Below are 22,285 nucleotides of genomic sequence, written 5' to 3'. Positions count from 1 at the left end.
GTCTGGGCAGGATAATTTGCAGAAGGAATGGAGGACACCAATGAAGGGAAATGTCTACTTGTTTTGCACAGCTTGACAATTTGAAAAGGAATCTACACATATTTAACATTTAGATTCTAGAGAGAGTATGAGAATATTGCGGAAAATAAAGTATCTGAATTTATAAGCCTTCAGCAAGCATGTTTTACATAAGATGTAAAGAATTTGCTTTGCATGGCAGAAGATGTGAATGGTGTTTTAATTCAATTAGCCTTAAGATACATTGGATGAATACTAATGCCATGTAGATACAAATGAGTAACACAGTGAGTGTAAATAGTTCAGAGTTCATATTTTGAGTACCTATTTTATAAAAGTGAAGAGATACAAGAAATTAAGATTATTTATGATTTACTAAAGTCATAAAGCAAAAAGGATGAAACTAATGCAGAATTTGTAAATATGGAAACCCATCTTAATAATGTGGCTCTCCTTAGAGATTCCAGGTTGCAATTCCTTTCGGCTGTCAGAATTCTGAATCATACACATATAATACACAAGCCAAACTGAACATGCACTCAGGTTGTTACCATCTAGTTCTCACTCAAGGGGGTTCCCCAGTACTTGAAGTGTGTTTTCTCCTGTAGCCTCTGTGCCCCTTGCCTCTGTGTGTACCTGTACCTCCTGTCCTTGTGTTCCCACGAGGGTTTAGTGTCCTTTCTCCTGGGGCAGGCCTAGGCAGTGTTAGGAAGGGGTGCAGTTTGTCAGCACAGGTAGAAACAAGAGAGGCTCCTTCAGCACTGCAATGTGTTTATCAACCATGCATATTCATCGTTTCCCGGGGAGATACTGTAGATTATTTAGGGACATTGGATAATGTATTTCTGGGTACCATTGAGCCCATTTGGGGGTTATATGAAGACCTGAATTTTTTCCTAATCTGAAATATTTTTCTGGAAATTGGTTGTTCCCCCAGTGATCCTCCTCTTGCTCTATCTTTGGGATCTTCTGTTGATGGTTGAGTCTGTTTCACACCCAGGAAAAATGGAAAGTGGTCCGAGTGTGCTGAACTCACACCACGGAGGCATTTGTTTCTCTTTTGTCGTTGCACCAGTTTGGTCATTTCTGCCAGCCCACGTTTACCCGCTGCACCCACCCTCATGAGGCCTTCTCGAGAGCACAGCCTCCCAGATGGGAGGCTCTTCAAAAGAAGTAGGATTATTCCCACCCAAGGCGGCGGGCAGCACACCCAGCTCAGCACCCAGCATGCCAGATGGCCGGGGAACCAGAGGCATTCATGTGACTGTCTCCTGGGGGGACACTAGGAGGCAGTGCTGTGGGGGCAGACAGCAGGGTGCTCACGGGAGCCCCTGTGCTCCCTCTGGGGATGGAGTCCGTGTCTCCGGGAAGACTGAGGAGACGCTCAGGGGTGATGAGCAGGACAGGGCAGATGAAGAATGTGAGCGCCCCAGAGACAGGTGGGTTGGGGTGAGGGGGAGGGCTTCTCACACGGGGAGACAGGGTCTTGAGCCAGCAGTGCTGTTGCCTAGTTTATGAATGGTTCTGGAAGGTGCCGAATCATGCACTTGTCCTCTGCTTTGATGATGTCCTAGGGTTATGTGGTCATCTACTCAAATGGAGTCATGTCTGGAAAATCCACTGAAAAACATCAAATTGCAATAGTATTACTTGACTTTAACACTCATCAAATTCTATAGATCAAGCTTATGAGTAAATATTGGAATATTAAAGAATACAATCTATCAAAGAGAAATAATATTTAAACTCTTATAAAACTGCACGTGCCTTTTGACAGTTACAGTTTGCATAAAAAGTAGGAACAATAGTGACTTTCATTTCTGCTTTTAAAAGTGCATGTAATATGTACATGTTTATTTTCTTTACATGTTTTGATCCAAGAAGGAGCTCAGGATGTAATATAAGAACTGCTGTCCAGGACCATTTGTCAATCATCCTGGGCATGGGAAATGTCTCATGCATCAAGCTGACAGGATTGACGGCATTGTTCACTCAGAATTCTTGCGTGCAGATGCCAAGGTTCTAGAAGACACTGATTCAGAAAGCTTCTGTGGCTCATGATTCTAATATCTTATCAGCTGCTAAAATTGAACATTTTAGTACATTGCAGATTGAAATTTCATATCTGGATAGTATATGAAGTATATACTAATAGTATAAAGTATGACCACCACAATATACATAGTGGATTTGGAATATTAAAATCCATTCACCTATTATTTTCCAATAATTTGGAAGGGCTTATATTTTTTTTTAACAGAGAATAGTTTTAGAATTACTTAAAATAAAATCATGGCATGCATTATTACATTCATATTAGTAAATGTGGAGGAGGATTTAATGAATTTCAAATGGACCTACTGACAAAGTGCTAGAATGATGAATGGCAATAATTTACTCATTTTGGGATTTTGTACTCCTCTGTAATTTTTCTAAACTGCAAAGCTGATTCTGTTACAATGTAAAACAAACAAAAGAAAAATGGAGGAATAAATCCACCATCACTATCGCTAGTCAGGAAACAAAAACTACTAACCTTCTCATGCCTGTCCATGTAGGTGTTGTGTATAGAAGTATATGTGAATATTACATGTGCATGATTTTATGTAAAGACAGAACCACACTATTTAGTAACTCGTTTGCTTGCATACTTTGCTATTTGATTTTAATTTAAAGATATTTAAAACTCTTTTGAGAAGATACCCACAAAGGATTAAGAAGGAAGGGTACAGAGCAAAGAGTGAAACTTTGAGATTTGTTTCCATTAAAATTTCAGTATCTATAATTAGATAAAATTATTTCCATTGTCTATGGTTTCTGATCAAATATTGTTTAAGATCAAGTTCATGCCTATCTCTTGAGAAATTTGGGACAAAATAGTGTAACAATAATTATTGCTATAGTTTGTAACTAGATATAATATGTTTAAAGTTTTATTTTTAGTTTTTATTTTTTTTAGTATTTATTTTTTAGCTTTAGGTAGACACAATATCTTTATTTTATTTTTATGTGGTGCTGAGGATTGAACCCAGTGCCTCACGTATGCCAGGCGAGCGTGCTACTGCCGCAGTCTAGCTGGGCACAAAATCACGAGCCACTCAAGCAGGAACAAACTTTATTTTTTGAAACTCCCGCCAATGTCCGGTACGCGCCTGGGAAGATTCTTCGATCCACCCACACGAGGCCTCCTCCCGCCCCGCAGAGCGCGCTCCTCCCCCGGAACTCCCTCCTACTGTACTTCCCCAACCAATGGGAACTCTCCAGGAGCCGGCCTAGGTGAACAGCAGGAGTCCAATATCCATATGAATGCAAATCTTAACATAATCATATCATCTCAATGGCTAGCTTTGAGCCACCAGCAGGGGTGTGGAGTGACCCTCAGGAGCCATTCCAGGTTTGGAGGACAGTCCTCCGGTAGCCAGTGTCCTGGCATAATAGCATCTTCCTCCTCAGTGTTCTGATTTGGGTGATGGACTATGTCCTGGTTCTGCAGAAAGCACGCGTTGGCTGCTTTATCCTTCCCTGTTCCTCCTGGGCAGCTCGGTGACGGCTTGCACTGTCACCCTGGAGAGTGTGTTCAGTCTAATTCCACATTCGTGTTGGATCCCGGGTGCTTCTGCTTACTGCTGCTTGAGGTTCTCCTGAACACACTCTTCACTTTCCTCTGAATCACACTCTGCTGCTCTTTCTTTAGCTCCTTACTTTATATCGTCTGGTAAGAACACAGGGAGACTCACTATTTCATGAAATTACTGTTTAGCAGTAATCACTGTGACAATCACCAGGCAAATACCAAAAGAATTATCTTCAATCCAAAAAAAGAAAATGACACCAATGTTACTTATTGACCCCTTTTCAAAGCATTTTCTAGGGCTCCAGGCCTGGCTGTGTATATTAAACTCGTCCTAACTCTCTCTCTCTCTCTTTCTGCCAAGTAATTACATTTATCTATTGGAGACATTTAGAAACCATTACCAAGAGTTTTCTGGAATCATGACTCTGGAAAATTAGGGTTAATCTGGAGAGAATTATTCAAAGACAGTTCAATATTCTAGTCACTTTGGAGCAAAATTAAAAATCTATCACCATGGGAAAGTCTTGAAAAGGTGTTATGATATCATAAATTTATTCAGATTAGCTTCCCTAGCACCAGTTCCTTCAATATGTGCTTCTTCCTTATTCTTTTACCTGTATTTCTAAATGTCTGCAATGATTATATACAGAGCTAAACATTCTATCATTCATATTATACTCATTAAAATGATCTCATATTTACTCTCATAGCAAAGAGAAACTTGTAGGTTCTTCCAGGCCATATCAAAACCCTCTGTTTCCTAAACAATATATTTTCAGCATAAATCTCTGGCAATTTTTTTCCAATGCATACTAACAAAAAACATTTCACTAAACCATTGCTTATTTTCATAGACATCTCTAAAACTTGAGTCTAATTCAGGGGGCCCTAAAAGTTTCTATGTACTGGGGTGATTTGGAAATGTAGAGAAGAGCAGCACCTGGTGTCATCCCCAGGGAGTTGGGTTTGACTGGCTGCAGGGATGCGATTTTGTAAATTCCCCTGGTGATGCTAACAAGCAGGCATTGTGGTGACGGTAGCCTTAGAGGATCTCCAACTTTGGTGTGCACATTTGGGGTGAATTGTGTCCCTCCCAAAAACATGTTGAACCTGTGGTACCTGTGGATATGGCCATATTTGGAAATAGGGTCCCAGCAGATCTTATCAAGTAAAACAGAGGCCACAGTGGAGTTGGGTGGGCCCTGATACAATGACCGGTGTTCTTATAAGGACAGGTAGATTTGGACACCATATGAAGCCAAGAAGAGATGCAGAAGGGAGGGGCCATGTTGCCACAGACAGCTCAGAGCCATGCACCTGCCCGCCAAGGCACCCCAGGGATTGCTGTGCACCCAGAAACCAGGAGAGGGAGGCAGGGAAGGAGTCCTCCCCAGAGGCTTGGAAGGGAGCATCACCTTGATCCTTTGATTCCAGAGACAACACCTCCAGCCCAGGAGAGCACAGATTTCTGACGTCCACCCGCAGATTGTGGTACTTAGTTATGGTGTCCTGGAAAACAAAGACAGAGCATGGTGATCATTTCTTGAATTTACCTACAATAAAGAAGTTCAGGGTCCATCACATGTGCCTAACTGGTCTCCAGGCTGCCCAGGGGCCTTCTAGGCCCCTGCAGTTCCTGGGTGGGCCTTGCTGGCATGGCTCGGAAGGAAGCGTCTCAGGTTCCCACTGGATCCCGCTCTGCAGCCACCAAGGTCCCTGGGGTAATGTGTGCACCCTGCAGTGTGAGAAGCCCTGCCCAGAGAGGACAGAGACATGCCCTGAAGTGTGGGCTTCCTTTTCAGCAGCCAAGAAAACCATGTTTAAGCTGAAAAGAAAATTCAGTCTTCCAGTAAATGGAGTTAGTTGGTAAAAACACACACAACCTTTTCCTGCATGTAAAAGAACATCCAGATGCCTTTGAAAATGTAATAAAAAAAAATGATTTCAACAGAAAATACTGATTCATTAGTTTTTTAAAGGAAAGATTTCGTTTTCAGGCTTGTGAATGGTTAATGTCTCCAAGCTTGCCTCTTGAGCGCTAGGCTATTTTTTAAAAAAACCTTCCCATTTTTCTTTACAGTCAGAGGCCTTTCATAATGATTGGAAGGAAACACAACAAAAACCAATTTCATGACTTACTTTCTTGTGACAATACTGGACAATGGGCTTTAGGGAAAAAAGCGTTGGATTTAGGCTTTGTGGTTGTTGAGCCTTGGTTTTTATTTTTTTCTACTGTTTTCTCTTTTTTCTTCCTTGTCCTTTTCACTGTGTAAATGACCTACTTTGAAGTTTCAAATAAAAAGAAGTTAAATAGGCTTTTATTTGGCTCTTGATTCTGTCTTTTTCTAGCAAATTTGGAAAAGGTCCTGACTTTGAGTGTAACATGGCTGAGAGAAGGGAAGAAAAGAAAGAGCTTGCCCTGCGCGCCTCTCTCTGCTGGTTCACTCGGGTGAGCTTTTCCAGTCCGAGGGGAGCAGCTAGCGGCCAGTATCTGCACTCTATGAATAGAGCATTTGACTGGAGAATGAAAACAAAGAAAGGACGCTTGCCCATTTTTCAGGGAGCCCACAACGTGTGTGCAGGTACGCTTGTGCGTGCGTGAGCACTGGTGTGCATGTGTGGGTGTGTGCAGCCGGTCCCTGGGACTCCTCTGGCCTTGGATGCTTTGGTGGCAGCGTGGGGTCCTTCTCAATAGGACTTGATGGCAGAGCTACTTTCTAATAAATAGCAAAGCCAGCTTGCTGCTCTTGAAGTGGAAATGCTTATGTACTTATTCTTAGAATCCACAGGTCATTGTACTCTTTCCCATGGAAAATTACAACATTCCTTAAAGATCAAAGGCCCTCTGCCCCCACCTCGGGTGCTTAGCGGCCCTATCTGATGCACCCTCTGCGGCTGATCCTGTGAACACCACAAAGGCGCCAGTGGTTCAGTGTCCCTGTGACCCAGGGTTGTCTGTCTTGCTGCCCAGTGAACACGGGGAGAGTCGCTAAGGAGGGGAGACTCCGAGTCTTCGGAAAGGGGCTGGCAGTTGTCACAGGAGCACTCATCCTGAGTTACGCAGTGTAACGTAACACACTGAACTAAAACGTACAAGAGCCTGTTCTAGAGCAGGTAAAGATCCAAACGTGCGTTTCCCTGCTAGTGTAATTTCATCTGCATAAAGTCGCAGGGGGCAGGCTGGGCTGGCAGAGCTGACATACAGAGTCATGGGCCCTGGGAGTGAGTGCCCCGGGAGATGCAGGCCTGGACCTGCGACCTGCAGAGGCTCCAGCCTCCTTGCCCTGGATATACTTGAGACTCCATTCATGGCAAAGTGTTCAATCTATTCTTCACACTCTGGAGCTCTATAGATAAATCATTTTCCTGTATATTTTATTTAATTTTTAAATTTTTTTTTTAGTGATGGGGGGTTCCAGGGATTGAACTCAGGGTCCCTCGACCACTCAGCAACATCCCCAGCCACATTGTGTATTTTATTTAGAGACTGAATTGCTGAGTGCCTCACTTTTGCTGAGGCTGGCTTTGAACTCGCCATCCTCCTGTCTCAGCCTCTGAAGCTGCTGGGATCACAGGCATGTACCACCGCGCCCACTTCCTATAGGTTTTAAAGGGAGAAATACAGCCTTAGCAGCTCTTGTCTACCTGCTTTAGACATAATCCTCCTTAAAACACCCAGAGAGTTAATCCAATGTCCTGACAGCATTCAGTCTTCAGAAATCCCTGCTTCCTCAAACCCACTCCCGAATTACTTCACACAAGCCCAAGCCCTGCAGGACCGATTCTGCAATGCCCCACCGTGGCCTGGGGAGAGCATCCTCTCACCCTGTGACCACACACGGGCTCTGCCTCAGGTGTCTGGGGCCTTGGCCAACACGTGGACGTTCTTTCCTGCCCCGGTGAGACTCCCTCCCTCCCCAGCAGACCTCATCCTGAGCCCTGCTGGTGTCCCAGCTGTGCAGCTGGTCTCCTCACTGGCCAGCAGATTTGCTCACTGCCATCTTCTAACAAATATTTCGGAGGCTGTGTGGGTGCATTGGCTCCAGTTTGCTGACCCTGGAATTCCCCAAGCTCCTGTTCCCCTGAAGAGTCACTTTGGCTCTGGACTTTCAGAAAACCCTAGAACTCTACCCATGGGCACTTCAATGCATCCTTTGTTGTAGTCCCTGGAGTGGGATCAGTTCTCTCAGCCCTTCCTGCCAGTGCTGCTGAGCAAGTGACAGGTCTTGTGCCGTAGCCCTCCTGATCCAGGATGGTGGTGAGCCCCAGGAGCATCCTGGTGGGTTTTGAGCAGGAGCCCGTGCGCCTGCAGGGGAAGCACTAGGGAGTGCTCTTCTCAATAGAGATCTTGAGGGTGTATGAGCTGGGGCACGTTCCAAGTGGAGGGAGAGGGAAATTTTCTTGCTACTTTATGATCAGTCATGAATTGCTTCTGCTGAAAGGTAGGTCACGGTGAATTCTGGATTGTACATCTAAAAAATTTAACTGATTCCTCTCCTGTCTTTGAACTTCCTTAAATATATTCAGCCTGTATAATTCATGGGGATTTTGGCTGGCAGGGTTCTTCAGAAATAAAAATGTCAAAATTCTGACTTCTGCTGAGAATTTGTTCTTTCTGTACTCCTTCTCTCCTAATTTTAAACCAGCTTTGATTGTTTCACAGGTAGATTTTTTTGTTTCATTGACCAGTAACAGAGCATGGAATGTCCAGGTTGCAAGTTCAGGAACCACATTGGCTTTATGAGTTTTGCTCCAGTTTTCATAGGAGTATTAGGCTTATTTAATTTATTCCACAGAGTTGAATGAATTAATGGAATCAGTTGAAATCCTCCCCCCATGTGACTAGGGGAACACTGGACGGATGGGTCTTAGGAGGAGTCCAACTCAGAGCTTGCCCTTGAGCTTGCCTCCCAGACAGTTTGATATTAGAAGGTCACATTCCTAGCTGGCTAAGTCAGCTGACGCAGCACTGGTGACTACCGGGCTGCCCCTGCCTCCTGGCTGTCTAGCCGCTGTGCCCTCCAGCCCCTGCACCTGCCAGGAGGGCTTGACCCACACCCAGGACTTGGTCCTTCTGCTACACAAAGCTGGTACTTGGCAGGCTCCCCTGCCTCTGCCTGCTCCTCCCCCATTCATCCTGTGCCCTGTGACGTCCTCTTACCGTGAACCTTCAACGGTATTTAGAGCAGTGATTTTGAAGTTCCTCACACTGGCTTCTTCTGGTGTTTCTCACTTGGAAGAGGTGCCCGAGTCAGTGCTGTACAAATCCAAGCTTTTGTTTCTACCTTGAGCTGACGGAGGAGTCTCCTGTTAATTAAAGAGCTGCTCTACAGTCACAGAAGATCAGTGGCAACCGCTGCAGGGCTGCCTTTCAGCGACCTGAGCTTCTGGGCTTTAAAGTCAGACTCTGACTTACAGGAAGGGCCTGGGTGTGGGGAGGGGTGGCTGGCATGGGCAGATCTGCCTGCAGGGGCCCCAGGGACAGCAGAGACTCCCAAGCTTCTACCTCCCTCCCGGTGGGGCCTCTGGCCCACATTGTGGTAAGTGGGTCAGCACCAGCCCAGGCTTCCTCCTAGGACAGCAGGAGAAACCTGTGCCGAATTAACCCTGCGTATTCTGCAAGTGAATTTTAATCCCCTTACTTCAACTTCAGCGTGTGTCTATTTCAGTATGGAATGTTTTTCTTTGTTGCTGTTTTATTTGTTTGTTTTGCTTTCCTATAGACTTGGTTCAGCCTAATGCAATCATTTGATTTAAAATTTTAGATCTAGCCAGGCATGATGGTGCACACCTGTAATCCCAGCAGCTCAGCAGGCTGAGGCAGGAGGATCAGGAGTTTAAAGCCAGCCTCAGCAATGGCAAGGCACTGAGCAACTCAGTGAGACCCTGTTTCTAATTAAAATGGAAAATAGGGATGGGGATAGGCTCAGTGGTAGAGGGCCCCTGAGTTCAATCCCGGTCCCGTCTCCCCCAAATTTTTAGATATAATTAAAGCAAAAATTAAAACAAAATGAGAAAATTCCAAATTCTGGAACTCTTTCATGAAGAGTAAATAATGGTAAAGTTGTGAAAGACAAATAAAGAAGGTGACTTTCTCAGTTATAAATGCTTAGACAAGTTCTTATGTGTGATCCAAGATTGAAGCTCATAGTAGAAAATAACGATTTTTACAAAACAAGAACAAAAAAAAGAATAGTGTACATAACACAATGGAAAATCTGCACTAATTTCTCACAAGACATGACGTCTTTTCATATATCATATTTTCACAAAACATGATATAATCTTTGTAGGATCGTATCTAGAGTGCCTAAGTCTTTCAACCTTGATGGTGACTTTAAAAAAAAAAAGTCACCATTTATGCATGCTTCCTGTAAGTCAGACTGTTAGTTCTTTTATGCATCAGATCATTGCATCTTATAACAAATTCATCAGTTAGACATTTTTGTTACTCACTTAAAAATGTGCTTCTTTCAAAGTGATAGGTCTACCTAGTTGAACTAAACTAAAGGATGCTGACGTTCCTAATGGAAACCTACAATCTCTTTGCCCCGTGAAAGTCCTCATCTAGATTTGTACCTGAGGCAAAACATTTAAAATATTCTGTGTCCAGATCTTCAATGGGGATTTTCCTCCAAATCCCTAAATAGTGTATAATCACTTTCTCAAGACCAGGGCTAAAACCCTATCCCCAGGGACAGCTCCTCCTGCTTCTCCACTGAGGCTCCTCCCCATCTCCGTCACCCCTCTGTGGAGTATACATATGACTTTTACTTTTTCTCCTTCCTGTTGCCTTTGGAACTTCAAAAACAGATACTTATTTCACTTAGCATGATGTTCTTCAGTTCCATCCACCCACTTACCAGCAAATGCCATCATTCCATTCTTCTGTATTGCTGAGTAAAATGCCTTGTGTATATATACCCATCTTCTTCATCCATTCATCTGTTGATGGGCATCAGGGTTGATTCCATAATCTGTTGTGAATTACACTGCTGTCATCGTTCATACGCCTGGGTCACTACAGTATGCTGACTTTGGTTCTTTGGGATATATACCGAGGAGTGGGTTAGCTGGGTCATATGTCTGTATTTTATTTTTTAGGAATCTCCATTCTGATTTTCACAGTGGTTATATTCATTTACAGTCCCACTAACAATGTATTAGTGTGCCTTTCCCCCCACATCCTTGCCAGCTTTTATTATTCGTGTTGTTGATAACTGCCATTCTGAGTGGAGTGAGATAACATCTTAGTGTAGTTTTGATTTGCAAATATTTCCCTAATTGCTAGAGATGCTATACATTTTTCATATATTTATTGGCCATTTGTGTTTCTTCTTTTTGAGAAATGTCTGTTTAGTTCTTTTCCCATTTATTGACATTTTTTAGCATTGTGTTTTTTTAGTTCTTTATATATTCTGGATATTAATCCCTTGTCAGAAGAGTAGCTGGCAAAGATCTTCTCCCATTCTGCAGGCTCTCTCTTCACAGTATAAATTACTCCTTTGCTGTGCCAAAGCTTTTTAATTTAATGGCATCCCACTTGTTGTTTCTTGGTATTATTTCTTGAATTTAGGGTCTTGTTAAGGAAGTTGGGGCCTGCACCAATACGAACAAGAGCTGACCCTCTGTTGCAATATTCATGGTCTAAATTCAAAGTCTTTGATTCACTTTGGTTTGACATTTGTGCAGGGTGAGAGAGAAGGGAAAATCAAGGGTAGGATGCTTCCTCTCATTTGTGGAAGTTTGAGCAAAATAAGGGGAGGGGGGATGGGATATCATGAAGATCAGGGCAGCTCAGTGGAGAAGAAGAAGGGGAGAGAGTGAGGAGGGCCGGGAAAGGGGGGAAATGCAGAGCGGGTTTCACAAAGTCATGCTGCGTGCTGATCTGAGCACACCGCGGTGCGTCCACCCGATGTGTATGTAGAACACCAGTGAGAAATAAGCAGACCGTGGGGTGAGAGGAAGGTCAGTAGAGGAAGGAGAGATACGATACGAAGAGGGAGGAGGGGAGGAAAGGGGCTACTGGGACTGAAACGGAGTTGATCATGTTCCGTGCATGCATAACTTTGTGAGAATGAACCCACAGTTATATATAATTCACTAATACAAGATAAAACAAAGTAAAAAACTCTTAACCTCGTTTTACCAACCAGAGATGATGCTTCCTGTTGCCCTGTTTTATAAAATGCGGCCGTCATTTCTCCCGCCCTCTCTTGCCCTGCTATCCGGCTCTGCTTTCCCACCTGCGTCCAAGGCGCCTTCCCTTTCTGTGATCAGCTTGAAGCACTTGGTGTTGACAATATGCTATTATTTTAGAACTTGCAAAAATGCACGTTCTGTGTGGTTCTGGTCAAGGTGGATAACTTTACACTGTGTTGCGTAATGATAGTTAACGGTCCCATATTTATGGAATGGTTTCAAAATGGGAAAGCAGCCCATACTATTTATATTCTGAAAACCATATAGGTGTATTTAGAAACAGGGAGGCACAGCCAGAGATGGTGCTTCCTGCCAGCCCTAGAAAGCTTCTCCCTGCAACTCTGCTACTCCCTGACCCAGGACCACACTGTCCGCCTGGAAATGCCTGTAGGTGGCTCTTCCGTGCTGGTGACCTCTCATTAGCACATTCAGGATGGTTGTTGGTGGTGGTCAGCAACAGCGCTACTGTCAGATTTTACTCTGAAAATATGTGTTGAGCATCTGCCACAAACCAGGCATCATGAGTGAGGCAAGGAACGATTAGCACAGAGCCCTGCCTCAAAGGGACTGAGCACCAGGCAGTCCTCAAAACGAACACTGGAGTGGCCGAGGGAGGGGAGAGAGGATCAAAGCTAGAACAGGATTCTGTACAAACTCACAGAAATTTTAGAATATATGTACATTTTTCTGAGTTGTGATTTTTATGAATTTTTACTAAATGCTGATAAAGTAGAAATAAATTTGTTTTACTGAAGTACAAGTTTCTCATCTCTGACAAAGGAGTAGTAAAATTTTCATTTGTGTTAAGTAGTCTGAAAAGATTTTGTATGTTCCTAATTTTCAAAAATTCCAAATTTATAGAATGATCCCAAAGTGAAATTCTCTTCCACAGTGGAAAAATATATTTGTAAGGGTTATTGTTCAAGTGGTGGTCTGAGACTGTTTGCTGGGTTGTTCTTCACTGATCTTGTCATGTGGGAACTGAAAATGGCCCTCCTTCACTGGTGGACATGCTGTTTCATAGGGGAGAAGGGCGCTAAGGGTGAGATAGGCAGGAGTGGTCAAGCACGTGTTGAATTTGCTTGTGGCTGAGGACACGTGTGGTATACACTCATGCTTTCCTGACCCACTGGAACGGAAGACCATATCACTTGGTCAACAGGTCCACTGCTTTGAGGTCAAGTGCAGAAAACAAGTGTCACAGACAACTGGAATGTTGAAAATTATCTGCACTTCATTTGCTCCTTGAATAAATATTTCTTCTCCATAAGGGCCTTGGGAAGGCAGGGGCATGTCTGCCAAGGCTGTGAATCTGTCAGCCAAGTGCCATCCCAGGTCAAGACCAGAGCACGTGGGAGAGCATGCACACATGGCAGGTTCTCATTCACGTTTGGACTTGGTGAGGGAACAAATTAACTCAAATGACCCCGAACATATTGAAAGAGGTGAAATGTCAGATAAAAAAGTTCAAAAGAATCATTATAAAAGTAGTTATCAATGAATTCTAAGAGAATGCAGGAAAAAAACTGAGTGAATTATGGAAATCAGTACAGTATATGAATGAGAAATTCAATAAGGAGATAGAAATACCGAAAAAGAACCAACAGAAATCTTAGAAATGAAGCCAATAAATCAAATGAAATGTTCAGTTGAAGGTCTCTTTAATAGAGTGGAATATACTGAAGACTGAATTTCAGGATTGGAAGACAAAGTGGCTGGCCTGAACATTCAGACAACATAAAAGAAAAGAAAATAAGGAAGCTGGGCACGGTGGTGGATGCTTGTAATCCCAGTGACTCAGGAGACTGAGGCAGGAGGATTGTAAATTTGAGGCCAGCCTCAGCAACTTAGTGAGGCCCTATGAAACTTAGTGAGACCCTATCTCAAAATGAAAACAAAAAGGACTAGAGATATGTCTCAGTGGTAAAGGCTCACTGGGTTCAATCCCTATCACAAACAAACAAACAAAAAAAATTCCCTATTATCACAAGAAAAGAAAAGAACAACCATGATCAAAATATGCAAGAACTGTGAGACAACACTGAGAGACCAAATTTAAGAATCATTGTAAACGAGGAAGGTGATGAGATGTAAGCTCATTGAATGGACAACATTTTCAGGGAGATAATAACAAAAACTTTCAAACCTTCCAAATGAGATGGTCATGCAGACAAAAGATGCATTCAGAACACCAAATAGACATGATTTTTGGGGAAAAAAAACTTCTACATGACATATTATAATTAAATGCCTAATACAGAACAAAGATAGATAGAATTTTAAAAGCCTCAAGAGAAAAATGTCAGGTCACATTTGGAGGCAAGCCAAACAGAATCATTTCTGATTTCTCAGCACAAATTCTAAAAGCTAGGAGGCGCTGGGCTTGGAATGACGTGTACCAAGTCCTGAAGGGAAATAACTGTCAACCAAGGCAACTATATCCAGCAAAGATATCCTTCAAAATCAAAGATGAAATAAAAACCTTTGAAGGCAAGCAGAAACTAAGAGAATTCATGACAACTAAACCAGCACCACAAAACTTAAACACTTCACACAGAAGAAATAAAAAAACAAATCCTGGAGCTCCCAAATGAACAGATTGCATTTGAAGAATAGCTAAGAACATGAGAAAAAAGACCAAATTAAATATTAAAAATAAATCAAAATGGCAGGGAGTAATAAACATCTAGTATAACATTACATGTAAATCTCAAATCTCCAATTAAAAGACATAGGTTGGAAGAATGAACTAAAAAATAAGAACCAATGATATGTTATTTGCAAGAGACACTTCTTAGAGACAAAGGTGGTCACAGGCTGAAAGTAAAGGATGGTAACTGATACATCATTCAAATGGAGCCTGATAACAAGCAGGAGTAGCTACTCTCATATCTGACAAGTGGACTTCACACCAAAATCAATGAGAAGAAACAAAGAAACACTTGTGAAGGGAATCATCTAATTAGAAATTATAAGAATAGTAAGTATTTATGCCCTGGATGAAGGTGCAATTAATTACATAAAAGAGACACTACTCAAATCGAAGACTCACGTAGAAAATAGTACAATAATACTGGGTGATTTCAACACATCTTTCTCATCATTTAATAGGTCATCCAGACAAAAACTCAGTAAAGACTCCTTGGACCTGAATAATATTATACATCAAATGAACTGAACAGAATCTATGGACTATTTCATCCCCAAACAGCTGAATAGATATTCTTCTCAGCATCCCATGAAATCCTTTCCAAAATAGACCATATATTATGCCACAAAGCAACTTTTAACAAATATTTTTTAAAATGATTTAATATCTTGCATTTTATAAGATCAAAATGGAAAAAAATTAGAAATTAACAAGATAAAACCCTACAGAAACTATATAAACACGTGGAAACTGAACAATACTCTTTTGAATGATGAATCTGTCATAGAAGAAATCAAGAGGGACATTTAAAAATTTTTAGGCTCAACTGAGTATAGGGATACCACACACCAGAACCTCTGGGCTGCTACAAAGGCAGGTCTAAGAGGCAAGTTTATAGCTCTGAGGGCTACATCAAAAAATCAGAAAGATCCCAAGTAAACAATTTAATGATGTATTGCATGACTCTTGAAAAAGAACAAACCAATTCAAAAATCATTAGAAGGAAGGAAATAATAATTAAGATGAGAGTCCAAATCAATGAGCTTGAAAATATAAAGAGTCAAGGAAACCAAAGAATTGGTCCTTTGAAAAGATAAACAAGATTGATAAGTCCTTAGTCAAACTACTAAAAGAAAAAGATAGGACACCCAAATTAATAAAATCATGAATGAAAAAAGAGAAATTACCATAGAAAACACAGAAATTCAGTGGATCATTAGGGACAATTTTGAAAACATACTCCAATAAGTTGGAAGACCTAGAAGAAATGAACATATTTCTAGACTAATATGATTTGCCAAGACTGAATCAAGGGGACATAGAAAATCTAAAGAGACCAATAATTTGTAATGAAATAGAAGCAGGGAAAATAAAAAAACTTCCAACAAAGCCCAAGACCAGATAAATTCTCAGCTGAATTTTACCAAACATTTAAAAAGGAATTAGTGCCAATACTCCTCAAATTATTCTATAAAGTAGAAAGGGATGGAACACTTCCAAATTCATTCTATGAAGCCACTAATCACTCATATCCAAAAGTAATATACAGATTCAAATGCAATCCCCATAAAAATCCCATGACATTCTTCACAGAACTAGAAAACACAATCCTAAATTCATTTGGACAAATTAAAGATCCAGAATAACCAATGGAATGAATTCTAAGCCAAAAAAAAAAAAAAAAAACAATTCTGGAGGCATCACAATACCTGACTTTAGATTATACTAGATCTAGAGTAACAAAAACTGTATAGTACTGTCATAAAAACAGACACATAGATCAATGGTACTGACAAGAAGACTCAGAGACAAACTCAACAGAGTCATCTGATCCTTGACAAGGTTGCCAAAAACATACATCAGAGAAAACATAGCCTTTTAAACAAATGGTGATGGGAAAACTGGTTATCCACATGTGGAAGAATGAAACAAGACCCTATCTCTCACTCTGTACAAAAATCAATTAAGAATGGATCAAGGACCTAGGAATTAGACCAGAAACTATGCAAGTCCTTGAAGAAAACGTAGGTCATCAGTATGGCATATAGGCCCAGGCAACGACTCTGTCAACAGGATCCCAAAGCTCCGGAAATAATGATGAGTATTAATACATGCGATGATATGAAATTAAAAAGCTTCTGCACAGCAAAGGAAAGAGTTAGGAATGTGAAGAGAGAACCTACAGAATGGGAGAAAGTCTTGGCTAGCTACTCTTCTGACAGAGGATCTATATCTAGAATATATAAAGAACTCAAAAAACTTTACACCAAAAATTCAACCCAAGTAATAAATGGATAAGTGAAGTAAACAGATAATTCTCAGAAGAATAAATACTAATGGCCAACAAATACATGAAAGTATGTTCAACATCATTAGCAATTAGGGAAATACAAATCAAAATTATAATGAGATTTCATTTTACACTAGTCAAATGGCAGTCATAAGGAATACAATGATAATTGCTGAAGAAAATGTGGAGAAAAAAGGAACACTTTCATACTGTTGCTGGAATTTTAAATTAGTACAAATACTATGGAAATCAGTATGGAATGCACCTCAAAAGACTAGGCATGGAACCACCATATGACCCAGCTATACCACTCGCTGGTATTTACACAAAAGAATTAAAGTCATCGTACTATATAGTGATACACACATAACCATATTTGTAGCCCACAATTCACAACAGCCAAACTATGGAACCAACCTAGGTGTCCATCAGTGGATGAATGGATAAAGAAAATGTGGTATATACACACCATGGAGTTTCATCCATCCATGAACAAAATTAAAATGATGTAATTTGCAGAAAAACTGATGGAACTAGACACCATTATGTTGTGCAAAATAAGCCAAATTCAGAATGTCAAGTGTTGTATGTTTTCTCTCAAATGTGGAAGATAGGAAAAAAGGAAAAGAAAAGTTGGGCGAGGATCTGAAGAAAATCAGAGGGAGATCAGTAGAACAGAGGAGATGGACAGGTGAGGGTGGAGAGAGGAAGGATGGGGAAAAGGGCCGGGGAGTGATATTGACCCAATTATATTGTTACATTGTGCGAAAATGGAACAATAAATCCCATGGTTATGTACAATTATAAAGCACCAATAAAAAAGCATAGAAACAAGGTTTGCAAAAACATCAGACAGAGCTGAGTTTATATTTTGGCTCTGATACTTAGTGATCTCTGGCATTGCTTAATGTACTGAATGTATCTGGACTACAGCCTCCTGTAGGACATGTGGGTAATTATGCCACTCTCTCTGCTCCATGGCATACCAAGCGTTCACGGAACAGTGCCCAGCACCTTGCAAGCAGCCAATGGCTTTCTTTTGTTAAAGTTGTACTATTAATACTACTGCTGTTGACCCTTATGCACTCAGAAAGCTCAGCCTTTGTTTAAGTTCCATCTATCATCTTTAGAAATTTTTGCTACTATAGAATTTACTATGTTTAAAAATAGCTCCCTGGGAGAGAAGCAAAACTGGAAAAGTAAATGAACAGTAGAGGAAAAAACTACATTAGACTTAGTGTCCTGACGGGGTGATTTGACTTTCTGTTGGAAATTCAAGTACTTTGAAGTGAAAAATACTTTGAACCTTAGCAACCATTATATTAATGGCAGCCCCTGTTTTCTTTCGATTTATAGTTGCTTATGGGAAATTGTATAAATGTAGCCCATGGCAGAACCCTGATAGTGAAATCAGTCTTGCTTGACAGTTTCACCATTTATTTATTTTGCAATGTTTTTTTTTTTTATAAGTAAATCAACTATCTCAACTTTATAGTTTTAGCAGGTCTTATTAAATGGTAATATTTCACTACATTTTCACCATGATCATTTTCCCCCTTCTTTTATGGAAAGAAATATGGAGAGGGTAAAGATGGAATGCATATCTTTTCTGCTTGAAGAGTTCCTGTGTGACTTTGTACTCAGCAGGCTGGGTTCACACACCAAAGCCTTATAGAAGAGTACCACTTTCTTGACAGGTGGGTCAAAGACAGTTGTGTGGGCTTCCATCCAGTCACTGAGTATTTTTTGGAGATTTGTATCTCTTGTATCACTGCAACTAAATATTAGATTTTAAACTAACATTTGTTAGATTTTTGGACTATGAGAAAGTAGAAAATTAGAAAGCTTTCTAAAACCCATGCAACACAATGTCCTAAAATCTGTTTTAATTTTATACACCATCATCAAGTACTTTGAAGTGAGAATACTTTGAACCTTAGCAACCATTATATTAATGGCAGCCCCATTCATTAAAAAATAAATTAAAATCGTCATAGAATATGTTACTAATAAGTGGAAACATAAAACTGTTGTGAAAATTATGTTATTTGTGACTTAGGCCTAGAGTCGGGTTTTGAGAAATCATTCTGATGTGACTTTGTAATATTAAATAAGGCCACATTATAAATGGATGGTTTAGCCTCCTAATATTCTGGACAAATATTTTGTTCCACAAAGTGATTCATTATTTTTAGAACTTCTGTTCTTAAACCACTTTCTATCTCTTGTCCTGAATCCTTCTCTTATTGACTAAAAATTTTCTGCTAAATTTAGAGCAAAATTAGAGAGAATGCAACACTTTGGGCTGAGTAGTGGAGCAGTTGTAGAAAAGCCATACCCTCAGTTGCAGGAACATAGCTAGAGACAGAAGTGGGAAGTCTCCTGTTCTGTTTTCTTCTTATTTCCAAAGCCTGTGAAGGCCTGATGGACTAAGCACACTCTGAAAATAAAGGAAGGGCCCACCAGAAACTATCACTAATGGGAATTTACACACACAGAGTCTAAACTAATGCCCAGAGGATCTGCTTTTTGTTACAAAAGGTGTATTCTTGGAGGCTATTGAGAAGCACTGTGAAATGCTGATCTTGCCTAAGGAGTGGCTGAGGGTAGAAGGTTTGCTGTGTGTCCTGATTGTGCTGGGGATGGCGGGGGAGGGGAAGAGCCAGTTCTGCTCATTAAGGAAATCCTGGACATATTTACATCATCCTAAAATGCTGTAATCAATCTCTGAAGCATTAAATTGACTGCTTTTCCTAATAGGCATAGCAATGTGTTCTGAATTGCTAACTGGCTCTGAGATTAGTTATACTCTATTTCTACATTAAGCCAATAGTGCAAAAATTCACAGACTCCACCCAGGATGTTATTCATCTACTGAATCTACAACTTTGGACTTTGTAGATGTTCATTCTTTTCGATATAAAGTGTTCAAAAAAATTTGCCTGATGATAGCTTTCCATGTTTGGATTGGTCACTGTCTTAAAATCTGCAATATACCCTCTTACTGTGCTTTTAAATACTGATTAGCTTCCTTTGGATGAATTTGCTGGTTTCCCCTCACTGTGGGTTCATTTGATTGTCCAATTTGTCATGACACTGGGTATATTTAGCTATATTTAGAGGTTTGGTGACTGTGATCAGACCAGATGTAATGGACAAAAGCATTAATCAAGAGTCCTCCTGCGTTTCACAGATGTGCTGCAGCTATTTTCTTCTCTTTAAGACAAACCTTAATAGATATGTTTTCAACTGTTTTTTTCTTTTTCTTAAGAACTAGTGATGCTTAACTGGTACAACAAACACTCAATACATTTGTTGAATGTCTATACTGTAGCCTAATAAGGAATGCTAGGGATATTTAGATGAAAAGATGACCCTGTATCAAGAAACTGAGGCTCCCTTTGGGGAAGCTTGGGGGCTAAAATACTACCTTGTTTGGAGGAGGGATGCAGTAAAACGGGTGAGGAAATCATTGTATCTAGGGAAGTAAAAACAAAAATAGAGGTGAGTGAACAACAGTGGAGGTAGCCCACAAAACTCACTGGGCAAACAAACTGTGATGGTGTGGATGGGAGGTGTCCCCCAAAAGCTCATGTGCAAGACAATGCAAGGACGTTCAGAGAAGAAATGCCTGGGTTGTGACAACCTTAACCCAACCAGCGAACCAACCCCTGATGGGATTAACTGAGTGGTAGCTAGGGGGTGTGGCTTGGGCTATGTGTTTGTATCTGGTGAGTGAAGTCTCTGTGCTCTGCCGCTCCTGATCATCATGTGAACTGCTTCTCTCTGCCACATACTCCGCCATGATGTTCAGCCTCCCCTAGAGCCCCAAGGAATGGTGGCTGCTGTCTATGGATGGAATCCATTCTAGGGTAATGGCTCACTTTTTCTGATATTTGGTGAATATTCTATTGCCTGACTCTTTTTTTTTTAATTGAAGGGTTTTAAGTAAGCACTTATTACACATGATTGCAACTGTTCCTCTTCCTTTGCCACCTGAGTGGCCTGGGCAGGTGTAATGTCTGTCTCTCCACCTGGAACTTCTACCTAGTGTGTGGCATCTCAGCTTCATATTGAATGCATGGATAGCTGCATGGATGGGCTGATGGACCGGCTCATGTCTAGAGGGCTGTGTGGATTTGGAATATCCCAGCAGGATAATGCAGTTTTGAAATATTCAATCCACATGGAAAAATTCCTGAATTTCCAAGAATTACCAGTGCACTGTGCTGTCGAAAACTAGCCATTCCTGGCAAGTTTTGGCCACAGGCAGCTGTGGCCTTGTGTCCTTCATCATAGTCCTGTGTCACAGTTATATGTTTATTTCATTTCTTAAAGGACTGGCTCATAGATAATGTGGATGCTGTGAAAGAATCATACTAAATAGGGCCCTGGGTGCCCCCAGTAATTACCTTTGTTCAAGGGGACTGTCTTAGTCATATCTCTTTGTTCGTCTAGTGGGAGTACTGCTCACCTGACCTACTCCATGTTCCAGTACCCGACAATGCGAGTGTCCCTCTGTCTGATGTCTGTACAGCAGTGTTGGAGGGAAGGAAGACCCTCCACACCGCCCTCTGTACCCCGTGCAACTTTTGGGGACTGAACTTGACTCACCTGTTCTTCAAAGCCAGTCAGTAGCTCAATGCAATACACACCTGGCCACAGCTCCACAGCCTCGATGCCCTTGCGGATTTTAACTTGCAGCTGTTCCCAGTGGGGCTCACCCTTTCCTCTCTCTTCAGGTGCTGTCCCTCATGGCAGTCTCAGAAGGTGGAAGTATGGTCACCGTCTCCATGATCAGGCTGCTCCTCAGCCAGTCAGGGTCTTTCCCACAGTACTTTGCAATTCTAAGGGTTGGTAATTATCACTTTCAGTTTTGCAGGTTTCTGGAGACTCTAATTTTCATTTCCATCACTGGTTTGGAAGGTTCCATTAACATTTTTGTCATGCAAGGTAGCCTTGGGCAGTGTTTAGACTTGCAACCCTCTATTTACTGAAATGCTTAGACTCCTCCTGGGATTCCCAGTCCCCTTGTGGTGTGTGATTCAGCAAACCTTGCAGTGTTTACTCCCACATGCTACAGTGGTGTTCTGGTCTCACCTTTTCTCCCTGTAACTAATACTTCTTCATTGTATACACCTCATCTTGAATCCACATCCTCCAAACAGGCCAGAACACTCCCTACATTAAACCATCTTTCCTGTTCTTCTCTCATCTCGCCCTACTCATTAGTATTCTCACTAATGCTCTGTGCACTCATATATATCCATGCACAACCTGGATAAATGGCTGAATTGATCTGCCCACTCTATGCAGGGAATGATGTATGAAAGTATGTCCTTTCAGTTTGAAGAAATTTTTCATTTTCAGTTATGGAAGAGCACTGAAAGGGTCCCATCTCTGAGCCCTGGTGACAGGTGACCCTCCCCACAGCCCCTGCCTTGCTGCCTCAGTGTTGCATAGAGCAGTTCAGCAGCCCTCCGTGGCTCAGCAGCACAGCCTGACTTCATCACCCAGAAGGATGCTTCCCCTTCCTCCTGGTCTTTCTCCA

The 22,285-nt window shown here is 41.4% G+C and overlaps 1 protein-coding gene and 1 long non-coding RNA gene across 3 annotated transcripts in view; one reads left to right on the top strand and one right to left on the bottom strand.

Annotated features, from left to right (window-relative positions):
* Window positions 1-22,285, top strand: part of Myo16 (myosin XVI) — a 537,302-nt gene that overhangs the window by 61,053 nt on the left and 453,964 nt on the right. The window lies entirely within an intron of this gene.
* On the bottom strand, window positions 311-9,131 carry LOC124099696 (uncharacterized). Of its 2 annotated transcripts, none has more exons than XR_006854050.2 (3): window positions 8,754-9,130; window positions 5,008-5,101; window positions 311-1,638 (listed from the first exon to the last, which is right to left on the bottom strand). It is a non-coding gene; the product is annotated as an uncharacterized LOC124099696 (long non-coding RNA). The 2 variants fall into 2 exon arrangements; XR_009227836.1 differs by lacking the exon at window positions 311-1,638 and adding an exon at window positions 3,377-3,730 and having other exon boundaries at window positions 8,754-9,131.

This window comes from Marmota monax, unplaced genomic scaffold, assembly GCF_021218885.2.
Source record: "Marmota monax isolate L192 unplaced genomic scaffold, Marmota_monax_Labrador192_F-V1.1 WCK01_AAM20220418_F8-fsc00026, whole genome shotgun sequence".
Classification (NCBI taxonomy): Eukaryota; Metazoa; Chordata; class Mammalia; order Rodentia; family Sciuridae; genus Marmota; species Marmota monax.
This window is presented reverse-complemented; position numbering and strand designations above follow the sequence as displayed.